At 32.6% G+C, this 17387-nt stretch overlaps 1 protein-coding gene across 1 annotated transcript in view; it reads right to left on the reverse strand.

The window, feature by feature from the left end:
• Positions 1-16985, reverse strand: part of LOC140443643 (aquaporin-like) — an 88584-nt gene extending 71599 nt beyond the window's left edge. Inside the window, exon 1 of the mRNA XM_072535002.1 lies at positions 16868-16985. The gene's annotated coding sequence lies outside the window, so the exon portion shown is untranslated. The remainder of the gene's footprint in view (positions 1-16867) is intronic.
• Between the last annotated feature and the right edge of the window lie 402 nt (positions 16986-17387).

Here is a 17387-nt window from a genome sequence, read left to right on the forward strand (position 1 = left end):
AATAAGTAAGGACTTTTGGTTATGAACATTCATTCTGTGCGATTGGTATTATGTTTTCGTGAATTTATGAGGTAAGAATATCAAAATATTAAGATATTTACTATGATTGTTCATATTTTAAGGTTATGTTATGGTTTGATTAATACTTTAATTATTTTTTACCGTATTTCAAGGTATTTTGTTGTTGTTTTTATCGGGGTTTTTTAAAAATTAATCAATAAATCGTTGAATTTATTTACGCAGTTAAAAACTAGTTAAATTAATGTTTTAATATTGTTTCAGTGCTAGTGAATTGTAGATAAGTAAACTCCTAGCGCAGCCTAGGAACTAAATCTGACCTACCAACTGACATTTGAACCTACGAGTCAATCATATTATGTTCTTAAGGATAATTGAAACGAACATTGTTCGTGAGTGATCCTCTCTTCAAGTAACTGTTGCTTTCTCCGTAGCTGTATTGCAGAGTCACCAGCCTGGAATGCAGAAACTTCTGACAGTACTCAATTGGTTGCAAGTCTTCTGTAGATCCTTTCCCAAGATAAGTTGCTCCTTTTCTAACTTGGCTCCACCGTACTGATGACGACCAAATAATAGTCAGAATATGTATATATATATATATATATATATATATATATATATATATATATATATATATATATATATATATATAGTAACATTTTTACGTTAAAGGAAAAGCTTTAGAAAAAATATCCAGATACAAATACGTGTAGTCGAGTCGTCAGAGAGTTGACCCGTAAAAATCATACGAACAAGCTGAATGTTGCCGACAATATTTATTTTAGGACACCAAAAAGATGCAAAAAAGTTTACCACATTTACTCCCGGGCTTCCTCCTAAAACCCCCCTCGAAGGGGGGAAAACACAAAAAAATCGATTTATTAAAAATCTGTACGTCGTAGAAAAAAATGTTTGAAATAAAAAATGTAGCTGAGACAATTCTAAACAAAAATGTTAATTAGCACTTTTTTTGTAAAATAAACCATTGTCTTAGAAATAACGGTTGAAGCGACCGTCGATTTTGAATGTCAGTTACGTGCTTGAAATCATGTTCAATAAAATTTGTATCAGCTCGACGGTAACAATTTGATATCTTTCGATCCAAGTGTCCTATCAACTAAAATTAATATGTGTTTTAAAGGTAAAGAGTGTAGATTTCGTATGCAGTTTTTGTGTTTTGCCGCGAATAGACTCAGTTTTTATAAAGGTGTTAAATAAAAACAGCGATTTTTACCATTTTTGATCACTTTCATTGACCCATAGTAAAAAAATTTCCATTTTTAGAGATTAATTTTGAGTTGTGGCAACAAATCTGAGACATTAGACATATTAATATAAAGTGCAGAATTTAATGCCTCTTAGTAGACGGTTTTGGGTATATTTTATAGCAGATGTTTGGTTCTTTTGAAAAACGTACTAGTTTTATATAAAAAAAAAGTTTTAAACCTTTTAGATTGTTTGTTTAGATATTTCAATCCCTTGCAGTTCTGCATAAGGAGGGAGGCAGTAACTACCGCCTTAAAACTGCGACAGACACAAATAATGAAACCTGGAGATCTAGTTGGCCACCTGAAAATCTTAGAAGAAATTCCATTGGATTCTAAGGACATGCTGACAGATGCTATGCCAGTCAAACTCGACTTCGAAACACCCTTTGAAGTGGTCATAAAAAACCACCAAATGGGTGAAGAAATTGAACCAAAAGTGGAAGAAGGTTCACTCGTATGGTATACGGATGGATCTAAGATAGATGAAAGGGCAGGAGTGGGAGTTACTGGGCCCAATTTCAGTCTATTTAAATCTCTTGGAAACGCCCCAACTATCTTCCAGGCAGAAATACATGCTATAGACATAAGTGTCCAAGAATGTCTCAACCGAGACACCCGTAGGGCAAAAGTCCTTATTTTATCAGACAGCCAAGCCGCCTTAAAGGCACTCTAAAGTCATTTACATGTGAGTCGAAGTTGGTTTTGGACTGTAAACAATCTCTCAAGAAGCTGGCGAAACGCAACAATGTAACTGTGATGTGGGTGCCAGGTCACAAGGGAATTGCAGGAAATGAGGAAGCTGACAGCCTCGCAAAAGAAGGAGCTAATACCCCATTCCAGGGTCCGGAACCCTTCTGTGGACTATCGAAAAGCCACATCAGAGAGAAACTCCGTACCTGGGAACTCAATCAACTAAGATCATATTGGTCTAACACACCAGGACAAAGGCAAGCAAAAAGGCTCATAAAAGTGTCGCCTACTGCAACAAACCGCCTTCTCGAAATGAGTAAAAAAGATATCAAAATAGTCACTGGCCTTCTCACTGGTCACTGCCCTCTGAGATATCATCTTAAGAAGATGGGCAAATCAGATAGTGAGAACTGTCGTTTCTGTCACAATGAAAAAGAAACTGCGTAGCACTGTTCTGCAAAAGACTAAAATTCCTAGGAGAGGTCAGTATGGCGTCCTCTACATAGGAAACAAGTCACCTAGGAAGCTAATCAACTTCATCGGAAGTATTGGCATTCTAGAGTTTAACTAGATTAAGGTATGCACAAAAGATCTCTATAGGTCGAAGTGCGGTGAGGCCGCATGGCCTTAACGACCTTACATAATCTAATCTAATCTAATCTAGATATTTCAAAAAATGCATCACATTTATTGCCAAACCTCAAAACTAAAATTTAGTGCTATAGATTTTGAAGGTTAGGCTCTAGTAATCAAAACTTTATAGTGGCCAGTCAATAAAAGAAATAGACTATATTCATCTCATGAGAATCATAAAAATGGCAAAAATCGCGCCACATTTATTTATTTAACACCTTTATAAAATCTAAGTTTACTTGTGGTTAAATAAAAAAACTGCATACGAAAGCTAAACTCTTTACCTTTAAAAACGCATATTGATTTTTGTCGATAGGATACTTGGATCAAAATATATCGAATTTTTACCGTCGAACTGATACAAATCTTATTGAACATTGATTTCGCGCACGTAACTGACATTCAAAATCGACGGTCGCTTTAAGCGTTGTTTCTAAGTGAACGGTTCATTCTACATAAAAAGTGATACTACACATTTTTGTAAAATTATCGTAGCTACATTTTTTATTTAAAACATTTTTTTCTACGGCGCACACATTCTTAAGAAATCGATTTTTTTGCTTTTTTACCTCCCTACGAGGGTGTTTTAGAGGGAAGCCTGAGGGTAAAAGGGGTAAACTTTTTTGCATCTTCTTTTGGGTCCCAAAATTAATATTGTCAGCAAAAACCAACTTGTTCATATGATTTGTAGAGGTTGAGTGGCATTTTCGCCTCTGACGACTGGACGAATAGAAATTAGAACTAGAGTATTTACTATTATACTATGTATTATCTACCCTTTTATATAGAGTTAAAGTCTGGACAGTAACGGACACAACTGAAGAAAGCTTTGAGATGCTCTGTTATCGAAGAATGTGGAAAATCCCATGGACACAATACGTAACAAATACGGAAACATTAAGAAAGATCAAAAAAGGAAAAAAAATACTCAACACTATAAAGGAGAGAAAAACGAGCTACTTTGGACACATACTAAGAAATTAAAAATATGAGTTGATGCGACAGAGCAAAATGGGCTGTGATGATCGCCAATGTCCTTAAAGGATGAGACACAAGAATAATAAGAATAAGGTATTAAAATATTACATAATTAATTAACTTACTTTTTTTATTAAGGTTTTATGTTATATACAATTCAGATGATGCCTATTTTTAATATTGATTAATCTCTGTTACATTGTACTTTTTTAGTTATTATTTATTTATGAATAACAGCAACAATTATTTTATTAATTAACTTATTTTTAGTAAATGCTATATATAACTAAAGGAACCAATGTAAAGTATTACAGTTTTGCTTAGTTTAAATTAGGTTTGTGTATATACGGTAATGTTTTTTGGCACGTGTAAAACTTTGCATTCGATACTTGTTATAATAAACATTTATAGAGAAAACTAACCATGCATAAGTTACAGCATAACGTTTGTATTGCACTTTATCAGACGACGTGGATCTAAATAGTAATAAATAAATCAATAAATCTACTGGATAAACATTTATCGCATAATTAATTATTATTGACAACTTTAAACAAAACCAAAAGAAAAATAATTTATGCTCTGTAGCGTAATAAATATAAAACCCATTTGACATCTTCATTTTTCTTTCGTGTTTGTAATGTTCAATTTCATTTTATTTTAAGTTTGTAATTGGAGAATATTTATATATATATATATATATATATATATATATATATATATATTGTTGTGATCTGCTTTATGATGTTTTATTATTAATTAACACTAATTTAATTAATCCAATTATTTAATTAATTAATTCACTAATTTATGCAGAGTCATACAAATCAATTACTATTAAAAATTCTCAGGGTGCCTTCTTAATTTTACTTTAATCAGTTTACTTTATATATCTCTCTTAGTGGGTTCAGTATCTCCTAGTTGCTCATAATCGGGATAGAACAGGAAACGGAACTAACATTAAAACAACATAAATATGCACACAAATTATTATTTATTTTCAATAAGCAATACGATGAATATTAATAAATATTTTTTGTGGGCAATTATCTTTCCCAACAAACTCCTATACTCTAAATTTAATTTTAATTACAAACTATCTATTGATCTGTTTTATAATAATATCTACTAAAAAAAATGACCATATAAAAATATAATTTATTCACAAAAAAAATAACTCTTTGAAACTTGGAATCTTAGTTCATATGCTTATATTTGATTTTATCTTTAGAATATCTTAAAATTTTCTTTCATTAAAATTATTTGACTGACCTTTATTTTCTTACACCAATGATGTCTCCTCTCGATCAAACCACAGTTCCTTCCTTGATTGATTATGTCCGGCTACCATCAAATTTTTCCCGTTCTCAGCATCGATCCAAACCGCATACCAGCAAACTACTCCTCCGAAAACACAAGCCCAAGCCTCTGTTGACCGGTACTCTTTATTCACAAATTCTCCTTTCTTTCTCAATTATATCTCGTGGACTATGCAGACTCAAAGGAGGTATTAATCTTCTCGATTTTGATCTGCTTTCAGCTTCCACCTTTTTCACTAACAAACAAAAACAGTGGTACTCAGATTGACTACACGAAAACACGTCTTCTCTACTGGTCTGCCGGTAACATAATAATTCTTTCAATCTCTCCCAGACAACCTTCTCCACCCTCTCATTCCCACCATTCCTTTTTAACCAATTATAAGAATTCATCTTTCCCACTTATTTTCTATTTAGAAAATTTCCAACATAATATTTAAAACAAATAAACTACTTTCACTCAAATTACTTTTCAGAAACCATTAACAATTTTGCCTTTTTTAACAGAAATAAGTTTCCAAATTCTTGTTATCTCATATCTAAATCTAATTGTTATTTACTTTCGAAAAATGCCCACCGCAAAATACAATTACAAGTTTATTCCTAAATCTATAATTATACGGGTTCCATTGTCCTTTCACTATTCACTCAGTCTTTCACGGAAAAACTCGTCAGGGTCCCGTCACGGAACAATGTTTTCTCTTATTCTAACTATTACAAATAAGTACAGGGTTGTATTTTAACTTATATGCCCGCGGTGTATTAAAATAATAAAAAAACTCTTTATTCTATTTCTGATCGATAAACTGATCCATAACAATATATATATATATATATATATATATATATATATATATATATATATATATATATACATATATATATATATATATATATATATATATATATATATATATATATATATATATATATACAAACAACACAGTTTATTAGGGTTGCAGTCAGAAAAGTTATAGAAACATTCTTTTGACTTTTGGTCGAGCTTTCGGAATTCTTTTATTTCTTCTTCAAGACACTGCAATTAGAAGAAGAGTACTATCTCAGCTACTGAACTCCACTGACTAAGGTTTTAGCATCAAAAATAACAATAATGGTATGGCAAAGCTTAATCATCTGTTGTATATGAAACCGCCTAGATCAGACACTAAAAACTGTAGAAACTTTCTCACATGATATTAGTATGCACTTTAAACTAGACAAGTGCCGTATTCTAAATATAGTCAGAGCAAAGGTTCAGCCTGGAGGTTTCGATATGCAAAATGGCTAAATCATCGAGGCAATGGGTGAAAATGATATGTACAAATATCTAGGAGTACAACAGGTACGAAAAATTGACCATAAACTAATAAAAACCTAACTAACTTTTGAGTTTGTGATAAGATAAAGACAGCTAAATTGGTCATATCTAATAGCAAAAATTTGTTTAGGGCATTAAATATGTACGACTGTTCCACGCTTAGCTACTCATTTGGTATTATAAAGTGGTCAAAAATGGATATAGAGAGTTCCCAGCGGAAAGTAACAACCCTTCTCACAAATGCGCAAAAACACCATCCACGCAGTGCAGTAGACAGAATAACATTACTGTGATATTAGGGTGGAAGAAAGCTTATTGACAGAGGTGGGATAAACAGGTTGCTAATTTAAGAACTTATTTTCAGGTGTAGGCTAAGACATCTACATCGAGCAATTTGGGCAGTAGATGATACAACGCCGCTTAAATTAAGGGAACAATAAATACGCATAAAGCACCTGACTAAGCAAAAGAAAACCGAATTATCCTTTTTTGAGAGACAAACACTCTTGTAGTAGTCACAGCACTACCCCAAAGATTTATACTGTAGGCCAAGTTTGAATAAACAATTGCATAATAAACATTTAATAACTGTTTCATTTTAATAAAACTTTTTAATTGCAATATTGCGTAATAACTACTATTTGTTCTTTTGCAAACACGAATAATTTGAGCTTCCCAGCTCCTGTTACTATCAAGATAAAAACCTAAAATTTAGTGGAAATTGTAGAATGAACTAGGCTATCATTTACTTTTATAGAAAACTGGTAACTTGATTTCGATCTCTAGTTAAATTGCATGCTTTTGGTTTTCCTAGCATTAACAATCAAAGCATTGTTTTACATCATTCTGTAAAATCTGCATCTGTTAATCTGCAGCTTGTTCTCAAAAACATCATTTCCATTAAATTTATTCCATTTTCCATTCTTTCATTTATCAAACTCGTCTCTCAGCCATACAGTGAGCAGTTTTCATCTATTTTCTTAAATATTTGGTGTCATATAAAGGAGTGTAATTGTCGTGTTGTTGTCTTTCCTTTCATTATTTTATTTATTACATCCGTTTCATCAGATCCTCTGTTTGTTAAAGTATTAAAAAGTATTAAAGTATTATAAAATTATTTATATTCAATTATTTGTTTTATTGACTTGCTATTTATCTCTAAGTCTTCTGCGATATTTCAAATGGCCGTTTATTCCATTTTATTATAATTAATTTCCAAACGCCAGTTTTTAAATTATTCTTTCATCTTTTTTATCACTTAGACGATATCGTTTTTGTTTTCTGCTAAAATTATTTGATCATTGGGAAACAAAAGGCTATGGATCTAATTGTCGTCAATTTCTAGTCCCCTCTGTCTACATTTCTTGTTCTAGTATTTTAATGTGTCGTCTATATAAAGTTTAAATAAGGTTAAGACCGGCAGCATCCTTGTCAAAGTTCTTTATCGACTTTGACTGGAATTTTTGAATAGTTTTTTCGACATTTCCACATACGTTGTCTTCGTAAAGTGATTTTATGGCATTTATGTAGGTGTTATCTACTCTGTGAGTTTCCATTGGTTTCATAGGTGACACTATCATAATATATGCCTTTCGGATTACAATGTGCAATTCAGTGCTGAATGCTATTGTTTGTTTTATGAGCCTTTTTGTAGAAAATATAAAATCAGTACATGAGTGTCCGAAACGAAAACCACTCTGTTTTTCTGAAGCTCGCAGTGTCGCAGCTGTTCTTCCATTCTTTCTTTAAATATTTTAGGTTACAACCCATACAACCCACCCGCAGAAGGTGTTACGCATATTCCCCCAAAATTATTGGGGTCTTTTTTGTTTCCCTTCCTACGTATGGAGCTTAAGTAGTATTTTTTTCATTCCTTCGGTATTTTTTCCATTAAATAAGCATTTGTTAAACATTTGTTTTAATTTTTGTATTAATACTAAAGGGCCTGATTTAGAAGTTCTGTAGGTATATCTCCAGGGCTAATTGCATATTTATTTTCATCCTTTTAGGGCATTTTTTATTTTGTTTTCAGATAAATCTTTAATATGCGTTTGTCTCTTATTTCGTTAGTTCGGTGAGTATATAGATATGGTTTTTTTATAATAACTTAAAGTAATAATTAATCCATTCATACATTTGTATTGGTTCTATCTATGCCCTTTCATGGGTATTTAAGCGTAATGAAATTGGATGTTTGTAAGGGATTGAGGACATGAAAGCTTGGTTTGCATTATCGTTGTAAGTTCTGCTGCAAAAATGTAGCAGCGTATATCTGTATGTTGGTTATGCTAAATGAATTTTTACGTCGAATCACCTTCTAATACAATTAAAGAAATCACTTATCTTTTACCACATTACACAGTTTTTAAGGAAGAAAATTCTACTACCAAGCATTGAGTAATATGCAATGGTTTGTTTTTTTACTTTAGGTAAATTAGTCGATGATCTTCAAATGGTGAGTCCTTTTGTTCAGATTGATCTTCTTTCTATTCTTTAACCTTTAACTACGGGCGCCCAACCATGAATCTCAAATACGGGCGCGGTGTACTCTATACACCAGTTACAAATAGCTACAGAAACAAAATTTCTTTAATAATTAGAACTATATTATATTGCACAACTTGTAATTAATCAATAATTAGTTGTTATATAATAAAAAATAAAACTAAAAAATAATTCAAAATGGTAAACCAGTGAGAAAAAACGAAAACAGTAATTTATTACATATTTAAACACCAACCTAAAAAAAAATATGCGAAAATTTTTAAATTTTTAACTATAACTGACACGAAATGGTTGTCACTCTATTTTTACGCCCTCCGCAGCAATAGCACCTTCCTCGTAATGTTGCTGGTGGTTCTTCTTTTTCTTCTTCTTCCACTACAGTAGCTTTATATTTCTTCAGGAATAGTTTTAAATCTAAGGACAAACTCTGTATTTCAGCTCGTTCTGAAAGGTGTGGTCTAAACAAAGATAAAGATAATTCCTTTAAAAATATCGTTCTATATTTTATCTACTGTGTCGACACCTCCTTTGTGAGAATTCTAATCTAAAATAATATTTGGCTTTTTTTCTCCAGATCTACTGCAGAATCATTATGCATGGTTGATATCAAAGGCACAGCTTTATTTTTTTCAGGGACATATGACACTATAGTTACCTCTTTTTGAAATCCGAAAAGGGACGATCCAACTTCTCTTACTTTATGTGGTAGGAACTTCAACGGCAGCTCCCGTTTATTTTTCTTTAGTGTGTCAATCATTGTTACTTTATCTTTCAAAAGATCATTGGCCAATGAGTAACTTGTGTACCAATTATCACATGTCAAGTTCCGGTTTTTCCCTTTCCAGTCTTGAAGTAAACGATGTGCAATATCAGTAGGTTTATTTGATTTGTTGTAAGGTCCTTGTGGCTGATTACCACAATACACCTCTAAATTTGTAACATAAAATGTCTGGGCATCACACAATACAAATACTTTTAACCCATACTTTGCAGGCTTGGACGGGATATATTGAATAAAACTGCATCTACCTCTGAAAGGTATTAACATTTCGTCAATTGTTACTTCTTCTCCTAAACAGTAGTTATTGTTGCAGTTCTCCACAAAACGATCCAGTGTAACTCGAATAGCAGCAAGTTTATTAGTTTCCTTGCGTATCCCTCTACTATTTTTGTCATCAAATCTTAGAGCAGCAAGCAAAAATAAAAATCTATCAGCACTCATGCACGCTCTAAATATTTCTGAGCCGGTTCGGTCTTTAGTCCACAATTCAAGAAAATGTGTATGGTTTTGCTTTTTAGTAATGCCATAATTTCCGTTTTTGTTGTGTCTTTAGCCCGTCTAGGCCGGTTATACTTTATTCGCATATTTGCAATTTTCAAGTTTGTACACTCAACTATATTTTCAATAATGTCACTAAAAATTTTTTCGATAGCACATCTCTCATTGGTAATATCTCTAGTACTCAGCTTTGGCCCAGGAAGTATTTTTACAATATTTTTGCTAGAAGATTTGCTACATTTGCTCACTACTGAATATTTATACCACTTTGTTTGTTTATCTTTCGCTATAAAATACTCATCTTCATCGCTTTCTAAACTCTCACCATCGCTCTCGTTATCTCAATAAGAAGACTCTTTATCATTTAGTTCTATCTCCGACTCAGTGTTATAATCGTTGTCTTTCGTAATTTCTTCCTCTTCTTCTGACGAACTAGCATCCTCTTCTCCCCTAACTTCTTCCTCAGGTTCTTCTTCGAACAATGCTTCAGCCATAGCTCTAAACTCATCTTATGTGAGACTTTTAGGGTTTCTAACACGCACTCGATCCCTATAAAAAATATTTCTCCTAAGTTTTCATTTCACATTTTTGTATAAAAAGTACAATGTAACATTTACTACACAGAAAATAACTCGTTTGCAAGTAATTTAAAGTTTAACATTCGTTAAATTTACTTACATAACTATGTGCGTGGTGTACTGAAGGCACCGTTCGGGAACTCACTTTGATATTTTTTATCACAACTAAACTATTCGATCAAAAATCACGTATCGACTGTAACAGACAATGGTTGATACTATACTGATAGGTTACGTCGAGTAACCTCTGCGTCGAGTAACGTCTGCGTAAAAGCAGAAAATAGTTTTAAGAAACGGCAACCAACTTAACACGCATGGTGTACTGTGTACATCGTAGCCCGTAGTTAAAGGTTAACGCTATCGTCAGCATACGTACGTTATTTCGGCTGACATGACTAGGTTCTATTAACAGGTTCTAGTAGATTCTAATCAGCGAAGGCTTTAGTAAATTGTTTCGCAATTTGAACAAGAAAAGGAACTTAACTCATATAAATTGAACACTATAACCTATAGTACTGGGTCTGTATGCTTTTTCGCTACAAGCCTTCAACTTTCTACAATCCTGAAGCTTTCAAAATAGTCTCATCTCATTTTTACGTTGATGACCTAATAACTGGTTCTGATTCAACATTAGAATTTTCTAGTTTAAGTATTGAAGTTATTAAATTAAATCGATTGCTTTCCTTTGATGAAATGAGTTTCAAATTGTCCTATTATTTAAAATTTTAATTCTTCTCCCGTAGATTATACTTTTTTACACACCAAGGCTTTAGGCATTTTATGGTGCTTTGATACAGTTGATCTTAAATATCATATTAAGAATTTTACTTCAACTTTAATCAGCAAGCGCTGCGTTTTTTGCCAAAATTTAACAAATATTAATTTAATCCGTTTAGTGTATTAAGCCCTGTATCGGCGCCGGCGTAGCGATAGGCTGGTTGATTTCTGTATTAATGAGGAACTTATAATTACAAATACATTGTTCAAACTTCCTAAACGTAGATTATACACATGAAAATCATCAGCTGACAGTAACAACAAAATAGTCAGAAATCAAATAGATTATATTATATAAAAATTCCATAATAGTAGCCAAAATTAATCCAGGAGCGGACATATCCTCCTATCACAATCAGGTTGCTTGGTCGATAAGAGTATAACTAAAGAATTTAAAGCACCCTAGCTCCAAGAAAATCATATTTACAAGGCGGCTCAAACAAGACAACACATGTAAGGAAACGAAATTTAAAATAAACGAAAACTTAAGGAAAGTCAAATAAAATAATGCAGAAACTCTAAATATTGACCAAAAATTAGGAAAAACTCGACATACCCTTGTGTCAGTTGGAAAAAAAAACTCAAACCCCTTGGGAAAATTGCAAAACCTTGGATGACAGTAGAAATTCTTGAACTTATGAAAGAACGAAGCAAGCATAAAGTTAAATGAATATATACAAAGAAATTCAGACAATTATTAAAAAGAAAATTCGACAGGCAAACGAGAGGTGGCTCTCTGACCTGACATGCATGGAAATAAAAGATCTGGATAAAAAGTATGATAACTTTAATTCACACAAAAAATCAAAGAAATGACAGGTTCCAGAAAAAGCACAAGAGCGAGTATCCGTAAAAATGATAAAAAAGATAATATTACTGATATAAAGGAAAGATTGTGTCACTGGACCAATTACATTCAAAAGCTATTTAATGATGAAAAAGAAGAACTATCATTAGAAACTACAGACTATACAGGACCATCAATATTACGGGAAAAAGTCATCTATGCCATTAAAAAACAAAAGAGGACAAAGCTACCGGACCAGATGATGTGCCCATCGAATTATTAAAACTCATTGATAAAGATGGTATTGATGTATTGGTTAAACTATTTAATCTAATATAGCAGACTGCCACAATCCCCAGACAATGTCTGCAATCGACATTTGTGGCAATACCCAAAAAGTCCAGTGCAATATCCTGCTCAGATCACACAATAGCTTTAATAAGGCACACACTTAAAACATTTTTGAAAATAATACACAGCGGAATTGTTAAAACTCTTTAATATGAAATTAGTGACACACAATTTGGCTTTAGAAATGGTATGGATACAAGAGATGATTTGTTCGGCTTGAATGTGCTGGCCCGAAGATGTATGGATATGAATCAGGACATGTACTTCATAAAGAGCTTGTAGATTAATTAAAAAGCAAAAATATTGACATTCGTGATATGAAAATTACATCTAATCCATAATACAATCAAACTGCCAAGGTAAGAGTTGACAACCAGAACACCCGAGATATCAAAATACAGAGAAGAGTCCGCCAGGGCTGCGTGCTGTCACCACTACTCTTCAATGTCTACAGTAAAGCTTTATTTAAAAAAGCGCTCTTAGATTCAATAGAAGGATTATCTATTAATGGAGAAGTTTTGAATAACTTGCGTTTTGCAGATGATACAGTAATAATGACGGATTACAAAAATGATTTACAGAACGTAATGCAATGACTTCGACTTAAGAGCGTAGGCGCAAAATTTCGGGCCAATGCTTTTTAAATACAATCATTTTTTTCGAATCCCGAGAAAACTAACAAATATTTTTGAAAAATTTAAACGCAGAATAAAAGATTACATTATTACCGAAGGCCGAAAGTCCCTTAGAATAAACAAAAAGTTTTTTTGAATGAGATATTTGAAATTAAAAATCACACTAAATTTTCTCTTTTTTTTTCACCCCTGTAACTTATTAAAATAAACATTATAGAAGTTTTCAGGGACTTTCGGCCCTTAGTAATAATGTAGTCTTTCATTTTGCGTTTCAATTTTTTAAAAATACTTATTAGTTTTTTCAGGATTCGAAAAAAATGAATGCATTTAAAAAGCATTGGCCCGAAATTTTTCGCCTACGCTCTTAATGAATGCTGTCATGAATACAAACTAAGGATCAATTTGAAAAAAAACTACTAAATGCACGTTCATGACTAAATCAGCAGATGCAAACATCCAATTGATTGTTAAGGATGCTGTAATGAAGAGTGTGAATATCGAAAAATATTTAGGAACATGGATAACATTAAATGTAGACCAAACCAAAAAAATTAAGACAAGTATTAAAATAGCACGTAAAAAGTTTTTTTGTTGTCGGGATATAAGGTTAGAACTACTCCTAAGAATGCTTCGGTGTTACGTATTCACTACTCTTCTTTATGGCTTGGAAGCATGGACATTAAAACAAATGCATCTAAATAAGTTGGCCGGCTTTGAATTTTGGTGTTACAGACATCTTCTTCTTACGATGCCTATCCGTTCCGGATGTTGGCGATCAACATGGCTATCCTAAGTTTGCTTGCTGCTATTCTGAATAGTCCGGTTGTCGATGTATTAAACCACTTTCTCAGGTTTTGAAGCCAAGCTATTCTTCTTCTCCCTGGTCCTCTCTTTCCAAAAACCTTTCCCTGAAGAATGAGTTGCAACAAGCCGTATCTCTGTTCATTCCTCATAACATGGCCAAGATATTCTAGTTTGCGCTCTTTGATGGTGTTAATAATCTCGCATTCCTTGCCTATTCTACGTAGGACCTTAATATTAGTCACACGATCCACCCATGAAATTCTTAAAATACGTCTGTAACACCACATCTCGAATGCCTCGAGTTTTCTTAAAGAAGCTTCGGAAAGTGTCCAGGCCTCTACTCCGTATAATAAAGTAGAAAATACATAGCATCTAATGAGAGAGATTTTGGTAGCAAGTGGTAAATCGTGACTTCTGAAAAGTGACCTTTTCCTATGCGTTGTTTTATTTCACTGGAGTGATCTCATTGGCTGTTAATGTTGGTACCAAGGTATGTGTAGCTGTCCGTTCTGTCAATTGGATGTTGGTTTACCAAAAGCTGTGTATTTAATATTTCGCGCTTACTGACTACCATGTACTTTGTTTTCTTCGTATTAAGATCAAGTCCGTGTTCTCTACTTATATCTGATATACGCGACATTATTTTTTGAAACCCGTTCAGACTATCTGCAAAAACTACTGCGTCGTCGGCATATCTAATGTTGTTTAGACATATTCCGTTGACTAATACGCCTTCTTGTAGTTGTCTCACTCCTCTATCTATGGAGACTGCCTCTGTCAATTGGTCATCCACTTTAATATTGGCTGTTTGGTTGTAATATAAATTATAGATGATTCCCTATCATCTAACCCCACTTCTTTCAAGATGTTTATAAGTTTATCATGCTTTACTCTATCAAATGCCTTTTTGTAGTCGATAAAACAAATATACACATCACAGTTAACATCCCTGCATCTTTGCATAAGCACTTGGACAGCGAATAGAGCCTCTCGGGTGCCTAAGGAATCGCGGAATTCAAACTGCGTCCATGATACTTGTTCTTCGCATTTTTTATATATTCTGCCGTGTATCACTTTCAAGAACGTTTTAAGTAAGTAGCTCATTAGGCTAATTGTTCTGTAGTCTTCGCATGTCTTGGCATTTACTTTTTTTGGTATGGTCACGAAGGTCGACTTTAACCAGCTTTGGGGTATTTTTCCAGTTACGTATATGTTGTTGATTACAGTTGTTATCCATTTTATTCCCTGTTCATCCATAAGTTTTAGGAATTCTGCACAAAACTCATCAGGCCCTGCCGCTTTACCATCTTTAGTTCTTTTAATAGCTGACGTGACTTCTTCAATGGTAATCGGGGGTCCTGTTTGGCACTCAGTGTCTTCAATGGTATTCTGGCTTTCATCTGCAAAAGTTACTTCCACATAATTCTTCCAAGTGTCTAGTTTTTCTTCCACAGTTACCAGTGGTTTGCCTTGGTTATCTGCCAAACACCCAACTCTTCTAGGTTTGTATAAGCCTGCGGCTTCTTTAACTTTTTTGTGCATATTAAATGAATCGTTTTTATGATGCAATTGCTGTATTTCCGCACACTGTTTTCTTAGATGTGTATCCTTAGCTATTCTAATAGCTTTTTTGATCTTTTTATCGATTCTTTTGTATAATGACATGTCTTGATCTTTGAACTTTCGCCTACAGTGTTACAGACATATCCTACGAATATCATGGACACAAAGAACATCAAACGCAGAAGTTACTGGAAGAATAATAAATGAATCTGAAATAATACTGACTATCAAAAGAAGAAAACTTGAATACTTGAGCCATGTTATGAGCTATTAAGAAGAATATCGTGGCTTAAGAACTTGAGGGAATCGTTTGAATGCAGTAGCGCAGAACTATTTAGAGCGGCAGTCTCCATGGCGATGATGATTTCCAACCTTCGGTAGAAGATAGAAGCTAAAGAAGAATAAGGCATGTATCATTAAGGCTAAAATTCTTATTCAAAAAATTTGGTCTGAGCAATTAGAGTGGGACCAATTAGTTACTTTTAATATCCATACAGAATGGACGTCAATTAAAGATGAACTTCTTCAATAAATGATCTTCAAATGCCACGTCATATCAAATGCAAGGATTCTATTTTTCTTGAAAAACACGGTTTCTTATATGCTTCTAGACATGCTTAAAGAGGTTACATTTACATAAGAAATATTAATTCTTATGGAGACATTACAGTTAGACTTCTATGTACAAAGAAGTCTAACAATAACGTCGCCATAAGAATTCGACAATCAAAGTGCTCATTATATTACATTCCTTTGTAAAAATAGTTCCCAACAATCAAATATACAGTCGATTCCAATTCAAGTAGTTTCTTACAAATCCTTTATTATATACTTTCTCTGTCGATATTGGCAACAAAAATCTCCATTCCTGACAAATAGATTAGAGAAAAAATATATTTAGATGTTTAATTATTTTTACAACGGTCATATTCAAACAAAAATAACTACTTTATTACCATTTCTAAGGAAACCTTACACATCATTTCAAATACGCTTTCAAAAAAAGTAGAAAAACAACATAATTGGAAACCCAATGCGACTAGAAGAAAACATGACACAAACAACTGTCTGTATTAGTGTACAAAATCTATTTAAAGTATTTAATTTGTAAGAATAATATTTTGGAAGGTAAAATAAGCAAATTTTTCCAAATTCAGGGTATCGCATTAAAAATTACTAAAATTATAGACGGACGCATCTAATCATGTAAAAAAAAATATATCTGTATTATTTGGACCGCTTTTTGGTTTATTTATAACTACAAGCCTACTTATCGTCGTGTTCTTGTAAGTATTCGCAATATATTTGAATTTGGAATAATGTATAGTAAACCTTGATTGTTTATATTGTATATTTATAAATACCTTTGAAAGGACACATAAAGAATATATCATTCATTGTAATACCCACTATAAACGAATTGCAATATACTTTTAACTATTGACGGAACACAATATACTCACACTAATAAAACATTATTTTTGTATTTGAAAACAAATTTATTGTTTAACGTTTGAAAAATTTTTGTGTAATTTTGTAAATTATGGGGCTCGCTTTAAGTGGTCGTTAAGACAAGACAAATAATTTAGTAATTGTTTTTAATATTTTTTTCATGTCTAGCTCAAATTATTGGAATATTTTTATCTAAACGATCTGCAAAATGTAAAATGAATTAGATGCGCTATTGTTATTAAAACCTTAATTTGAGTATATTACTTAGAAGGTACTTATTAAATGATTATTTGGTAATGACAATATTATGTAATGAAAGTTAAATGTTGTAAACACCTTATCTACAGAGAATTTAAAGATGAACATATCTTTAGGATAGATAGATCTTATTTTTACGAAATTTTGATAATACAGCATGTTATAATGAAAATA

The sequence above is a fragment of the Diabrotica undecimpunctata genome, chromosome 6, assembly GCF_040954645.1.
Source record: "Diabrotica undecimpunctata isolate CICGRU chromosome 6, icDiaUnde3, whole genome shotgun sequence".
NCBI classification, from domain to species: Eukaryota; Metazoa; Arthropoda; class Insecta; order Coleoptera; family Chrysomelidae; genus Diabrotica; species Diabrotica undecimpunctata.